Below are 7984 nucleotides of genomic sequence, written 5' to 3'. Positions count from 1 at the left end.
GAAGCTTTCTTGGTTGGAAGGTGGTGGGTGGGATTTAAGTTAATGACCCAAGGCATGCTACTTTTAACTTGGGAAAATTAAGTTCTTCAAATAAACGTTCCTGTCGAGGCCGAGGACAACTTTGTTCTGAACCTTCCTGTGACAGCTGTTCTAAAGGAAAAGTTGTAATCTCTTTAGAATCAGATTTTGATTAAATATTCTTTAAATTAATTTAATTTCCAAATTTTAATTTAAATAACTTTAGCGTCAAAGGTTATTGTTTGTTTTATTCAAAGAGCATGTTCGGCTACTAGAGAATCAGCCTTTAAAAAATAAAAACAGAAGTCTCCTGCTTAGGAGAAGATGTGTTGCACACTCACAGAAAAAGAAATTTGGTGGATTTGCTGATATAGATGATTTCGACAAGTGTGCTATACGACAAATCATCCAAGAGTTTTACATAAGGGGAAAAAAGTCCTGTTATTCGTGAAAGAATTAATTTCGGATGGGAAAACGATTCACTGAGGAAAGTTTTGCATTCATTAAACTTTCGATGGAAACTTTGAACTCCCCTAAGAAAACTACTAATCGAAAGACCGAACATTATTTTTTGGAGCAACAAATTTATGAGAGAAATTCGAGAACATAAGAGGATGCAGCGTCAACTTGTTTATTTATATGAAACTTGAATTGACAGCAATTTGATTTTCTATAAATGCAGGCAAGATAAAAACTACAACATTGGGGATTTTTCGAACTACAGTTACAAAAATAGACTAATCGTTGTGCACGCTGGATCTTCAACCGGATTCCGGGAGCTTTGTTGACATATAAAGCATCGAGTCAGTCTGGAGACTATCATGGCCAGATGAATTTTGAAAATTTTAGCAAATGGTTGCATGAGAAACTGCTACGGAACTAGCAACCTCCTGTAGTAGTGATGGACAATGCTCCATATCACACGAAAATTGAGAACCCCACACCAACAAAGCATGCAACAAAATCTGTAATGATAGACTGGCTGAATCACAATGGAATTAATTGCTCTAGTGATATGAGAAAGGTAGAGTTATATGCTTCATTAGAAAGTAATCGGCCAAAAAAAAGTTTCTTATTCCATCGACAAATTGATAGAAGAACAAGTCCATTTTGTTATTCGCCTTCCCCCTTACCATTGCGATTTAAATGCTATTGAATTTGTTTGGTCCACCGTTAAAAGGTTTATAAGAGAAAGGAATGTTACAGGAGACATGAGCCTGAATAATTTAATATCTCTCCTCTGTGAGGGCCTTAACTGCGTAACTGCAGAAGAATGGCAAGCCCATTGTGAACATGTTCAAAACTTAGAGAACAAGTACTGGGTAGGAGATGGTTTGATGGATGAGATCGTTGATGATATTATCATAAATACTGATGAAGACTCTGATTCAGGAGAAAGACTCTTGTGATGAGGAGTACACATATTAGTAATATTTATTTTGTTATATTTTGCTAACGTTAAAAATTTTTTTGATTGTATATTTTTAAAAAAAAGGTGTCAATATATGTATGTATTGTAAAAATTTTAAATTTGTATAGATAAATATTTTGTATATTTTAAATTATTTCAAATGCTTTTAAATTGCGATTGTTACTTTGTTAATATCCTATTGTATTATTTACTCATTTGACCACTTAATTTAATTTTTTATGTATATACTTGTATATTGATATCAATCTTTGCTTAATTTGTATGTAAGGGCCATATCATAAATAGTAAAAATTTGTTCAATTCAAACTTCAACTCCGAAGACAACCCCGTCCGAAAACATAGGTGTGCTATACATATCCGAGTTGGAACAACTGCTGTTCAACTCCTTCATTTCTCTGCGAAAGTGTTGAAGCAACTTCGCTATTCAACCAATCAGAAGGCAGCAACCGCATGGGGTTATGGGATAGCACAAGTGAAAACAATATGGCCGCAAAGTTTATGTGAAGAAGGAACGCATCTAATTTGATATATATTAATTCAGGTGAGTTTTTAATTGAGTATTGATTTTGAAGTTATTTTATAAGAAGTATAAATCTGTTTCTAACCATTAAAGAAGTTTATGTAATAAATGTGTTATGTTTTTAAATGTTAATTAAGAGTAAGATTTTCTACGCCGAATTCGCCAATCTGAAGTAAACTTGGCACGTACATAAAAGTAGTTTTGCTTTATATTTAGACACTACTTTAAATGATAAACAAATGTTATGAATTGCATTTAATCTTTTTTGTACGTAAGTGTATATTTTTTAGTATTCGCCGAATTAAAATGTAGCTTTTTTTTCTCAATTACTTTGCTCTTTCCAGATTTTACTTATAAGATTATACCAGCAATTATTCTAAAAAGTAAATTTTTCGGAAAACTCACTCATACGTATATTGTATGCTGACAGAATTAATTGCTTGGTATTTATTTAACTGTATATTTGCAACACCTCCTAGAAGTATGAAGGCCTCAGCACGGATCAATTTAGTAGTCCGATGTGACGAAGTTAACTGCGCAGTTGATGAAAAATAAGAAAGATGTCATTACGTTCGGGGTACTAAGCTGCGCAGTGGTTGAAAATACGGCGTATGTCATTACGTTTGGACTACTAAAGGATATTTATGGTAACCCGTGCAGAGGCCTACTCTTTTCTAGGAGGTATTGATATTTGTCAGTCTTCGCCGAATAACAAATTTTTTTTTTCTTCAATTACTTTGCACTTTCTATCACGATTCACCAAGTGGGCCCACTTTGAAAAAACCCACTTGGGACGCTAAGTGGGTTTAATTAAAAAAATGTTTTTATTAAAACTTATTGATTCATGCTTTAGATATGATGAAGTTTTTAAAATTTGTAAAATTGAAGAAACTTGAATCTGTAATTTTATATTACTATTAAAAACTTTAAGAGATAGAAATAATATAGTCTTTAGGATCAATTTTTCAAATGCAGTTGCATCCTTTATATCAGACTGATCGGTTTCTGCTTTCCCATTAAAATGTAAGCAAATTGTTTTATAATACTTCTGCTCCATTGTTTTATAATTAATAATTCAACTATTAATCGTTATTGTATAAGAGGTTATTGTTCAACCTTTCCGAACTGCGGCCCGCCAGGTGATCAGTGACCAGAATTCTTGCCCGTGGGCTCTTTGCAGTTGGAATTTGTTACAGTTTTGAATAAATTATGAAGGAAGTTGAAAATATTTTTTACCCTTTAAAGTACTTAATTTTTTGAAATTACAGATATAGAGTTAAAATTATTTATCTAAAAATGAAGGTAATTTTCCTAAGGTTAAATATTTGAAAAAATGGGACAAGTAATTGATACTCCTTGTAATTGTACATAATTTTAATTCACTATTTATTAATCTTTTTATAAAAACATGGAAGACCATTAAAAAAAATTTTCAGTTTTTACTGATTATAAAAAACTTACTCATACCTTAACGATATGCAGACAGAATTAATTGGTTGGTATTATTTTATTTTTAAGGACTCTGTTCCTTATTGTCTGTTGCTGCCTTAAATACACTTGCTTCACCTTTCTTAATAAAATTTTTTACTTGTATTGCAGAAAAGATGGGTCAAACTTTTGAAGCGTCCGTTGGGGAAACTTTTAAATAGACCATAGAAATGGAGAGGACTTTTATTGAACTCGTAAAAAAAACATCTGGAATGTTAAATCTCAATACTACAAACATAGGATGCTCCGGAAAGTTCGTTTTGAGGAGATTTCGAAAAAACTAACCATAGAATGGCCTCAGCATACCACTGAATTCTCATTGGGCGAGTTTTTAGTTTTGACTGTATTTCATTAGTTCCAAGTTCCAGTATTGCTTCTGAGAATAAACTTAAAACCAAATCAACAGCTAACTTCATAATTACAATTTTTTTTTTTGTATTGCCATTAATCAATATTATTTTTTTCTATTAAAATGTTAAATATTGAAAATAGTGTATAGATAAATATAGTGTATGGTTGCCACTAAACAAACATTTTTCATATATCTTTTAAGATTCCTTTGTTATATTCACATTGACAATGTACAAATCTATGATTGAAAAAAAAAAGTATGATTTCTGTTGGTTCTATACTATTCAAAAAATTTTTGATATACAGAAATTACATGGCATACAAATAATAATTCAAACTGCATGCTCTAATACAGCTTATGCAAGAAAATAAATTTCAAAACTTGTCTAATAACAATAGGTGTTGGTGTTTATTACCAAACTTGCAACTTTTTTATCATTAAACCTACAGACAATTGAATCATCAAGATTCAAATTTTATTTTATGGTTATAGTTTTTCACTCTAATTCATTCGTAAATGTGTTTTTTAACTTACTTTTTATTGTCCTTATTATTAGTCAACTTTTTTTCTGTTTAGAAAAGTTGCAAAAAAAGTTCACAAAACTCAAGACTATATTCCAAAGGAATGTAAAAAAGCTAAAGGCGTTGACAAGTGGAGAGGGATATGAAGGAATTCAGGTCCCATAGGTCCATTTTCAAGCGTTACTATTTCTAGAGGATATTGGCGAAGCAGAGTCCAGCGTTTCTAACTTGGAGGAAGAGTCTTTGTTAAGTCAGGTATGAATATGACTATAAATGTGCGTGATCGAATGAGTATAACTTAACTGTGTCACATGTTTAACCTAATTTCAGTTGAAGAAACATTTTTTTTTTTTAAATTTTGATCATTTGAGCCATTGATTTTGATTAACCAATTATAGAGTTCAATAATCCTAAGAAACTGAAATGGTAAGATATTACTTGATACAAATCTTCAAAAATTTACAAATGGGAAATGACAGTCAACAAATAGCAAGTGTTGCAAAAATAGGGGCCCATTTTAATTATTTATATTATCCTTTTTCATTCATTTTTTTTATATAAAAAATAATGCATCATAATTGCTCAAGTATTATTTTTTTATTATTCCTTTCAATTACTTAATATGCTGATCTTTTATTTGGGGGGGGGGGGCAAAATTCCGGTTTCATGCGTTTTCTTAACTAAAGTCAGAGGAAAAAAGTCTACCAGAAAATAAAATTTTATTTTTTCAATATTTTGGCATGTTTAAAGGTACCAAAATGTGGAAGATTTCGATGAATCTTTAGACTTCCAATCGTTAGAGTCCTCCAGGGACCTTATAATCACAAATGAAGAGTCCTTTGTTGAAGAACCCCGAGTAGAAGCCTAAAGTGGTAAACGTAGTGCTGGAAGTAGTACTAGAAAAAGTGCCAAAAGAAAGCGAACAAATGCAGCTGAATTATTGTCCGAAACTGTAAAAGCTCTAAAGAACATCCCGCCACCACAGTAAGCATCATTTGAGGATGCTTGTGGACAATATATTGCTCACATATTAAAATCAATTCCAGACAATGAGGAGCGCCTAAAAAATTAATTGAAACTGCATTCTCATTTCTTTTAGAATAAATTTTTCACTTTAATCAGTTCATGTTTTTCCTAAATTTCAAATAGTTCGTGTTAAGGGATCATAAGAGATTTACAGTAAAAGTAAAAAAAAAAAAAAAAAAAAAAAAAAAAAATTTTCAGGTTTTCTGCACAGTGGAGAATCTAAGAAGATTTTGTGTGCAGCAGAAAAAATCTTCCTGGATGGTACTTTTAAAATAGTACAAGCTTTCTTTCAGCAACTTTGCACCATCCATGCCAGATAACACGGGGGTAATGTTCCCTTTTGCTTTTGCCTTACTACAAGACAGGCGGAAAGAGACATACCTTCGTCTATTCCAGCAGAAGAAAGCAACAGCAAGGGATATTGGCCTCAATTTTGCACCTACCTTTAGTATGCTATGTTTGGAGGTGGGAATAATAAATGCCCTTAATGACGAGTTCCCCAACATTTCTGTCAAGGGCTGTTATTTCTAGCATCATCAAGACTTAGAACTTGGTTGATTAGGGATTATAAGAGATTTATAGTAAAAGTCAAACAACATTTTTTCAGGTTTTCTGTACAGTGGAAAATCTAAGATTTTGTCTGCAGCAGAAAAAATCTGGCTAGATGGTACTTTTAAAATAGTACAAGCTTTCTTTCAGCAACTTTACACCATCCATGCCAGATACATGGAGGTAATGTTCCCTTCCTTTTGCTTTTGCCTTACTACAAGACAGGTGAGAGGAGGCGTACCGCCGTCTTTTCCAGCAGAAGAAAGCAACAGCAAGGGATATTGGCCTCAATTTTGCACCTACTTCTAGTATGCTAGATTTGGAGGTGGGAGTCATAAATGCCCCGAATGACGTGGGTGGGAGTAGAAATGCCTTTACTACTGACATTTAATTTAAATTCTATTCTATTTGTGGTACTTTATTTTAGATTAGTTGCTGATTGCTTCGACTTAACTAAGTTATCTTTATCTAGATGTCTCTTTAGGGTATCTCGCATTTGGAAAAGATACCACCAAGTGTAATTGTCTGGCCAGACTCTAGCATTGCTGAAGCGTAGTTTCAGGCCCTTCGAGGTTTTCCTGGAATCATCGGTGATTTTGATGAATCGCACATATCCATCAAAGCACCTAGAAAATAGCCTGAGAAATACTACAACAGGAAAAGCCAACACAGTATCATTCTGTAAGGTGTTGTGTTGATCTGAGATTCACTCATGTGTCTTGTTCTTTTCCAGGATCTGTTCACGATGCTAGGGTGTTTAGAAATTCTGAGATCTACAGTGAGATGATGGGAAGTCGTTCCTTAATCACACGCATCTTATTAGGGATGCAACTTATCCTCTTAGCGCTAATATGATGGCTCCTTACAAGAATAATGGGCATCTTGGAAGGCGCCAGACAAACTTCAATGAGAGGCTTTCATCTAGCCGTATCTGCATTGCACGTTCTTTTGGTCAATTAAAAGGAAGCGTTAGGAGATTAATGTGGAACGAATTGAATAGTTGTCATTGTATATTTCAGGTGCCTGTGTGCTACATAGCATTTGCAATCAACAGGGTAGATAATATTTTAATAATTTGCACTAAGGACTGAAATTTACATCAATTTAAAAAGTGTGAAGCAACTGCCAATTTTTTAAAATGTTTCGAAAAATTATTTGATATTCTATATAGCAGAAACTTGTTGAGTAAAGGTTTTAAAGCTCCCCTTAAACCAAGCAACAAAAATTTTGTTTGAATTCTTAAATTATGCAGAAGAGTGGCTTAATAATGGGCATATTGGAAGGGGCCAGACGAACTTCAAAGAGAGGCTTTGATCTAGCCGTATCTGCATTGAGCGTGCATTTGGTCAATTAGCTTTAGGAGACTAATATACTTTAATGTGGAACGAATTGAATAGTTGCCTTTATATATTTTAGGTTCTTATGTGCTACACTGCATCAAACAGTGTAGATGATGCTCTATTATTTCGCACTAAAGACTACATCAGTTTAAAGATAAATGGAGCTTTTAATGGAACTGCCATTTCAAAAAGCAGTAGAAATACGGGGGTTTTGATAAACATCCATAACGTAAAAATCAATGTACAGTGAGCTAAATAAAGAGAATAAGCATTTAAATTTTTTAATGATTAGATTAGATGATTAGATGAAAGATTACTACGAAATGCTTTTTAGCGCTATTCGCAGCAGGGGCAAAAATAATAATCCAACTTTCGAACAATTTAAAGCGTCATATATTAGACTTCTATGTCATTATGAAGTAATGCCAAGTCCAAGTTATTTATCGTTAGATGATACGAGTATTTTAAATGTATTTTCAGCGATAAATAATTAAACTAAAGCTATAAATATAAAAGGGAAAGAAGATGCAGACTCAATTGAACATAACAATTTGTGCGACTTAAACCAATTATAAATGCGTTAGTAAATATGTTGATAACGTTGTTAGATATATAGCTGCTTTTGTAGTAAAGTGTCTAAGATCAAAGTTAAAATGGGCAGATTGCGTGATAGAAAAAGCAAAGAATAGTTATGCTTCACATGTCTTGCGAAGAAGAAATAAAGGAGGGTTAATTATT

The 7984-nt window shown here is 32.7% G+C and overlaps 1 pseudogene; it reads left to right on the top strand.

Annotated features, from left to right (window-relative positions):
• Positions 1 to 847: 847 nt before the first annotated feature.
• LOC139425069 (uncharacterized) lies at positions 848 to 1446 on the top strand (annotated as a pseudogene).
• Positions 1447 to 7984: the final 6538 nt, after the last annotated feature.

Source organism: Parasteatoda tepidariorum, chromosome 3 (assembly GCF_982258835.1).
Source record: "Parasteatoda tepidariorum strain Cologne lab strain chromosome 3, Ptep-v5.0, whole genome shotgun sequence".
NCBI classification, from domain to species: domain Eukaryota; kingdom Metazoa; phylum Arthropoda; class Arachnida; order Araneae; family Theridiidae; genus Parasteatoda; species Parasteatoda tepidariorum.
This window is presented reverse-complemented; position numbering and strand designations above follow the sequence as displayed.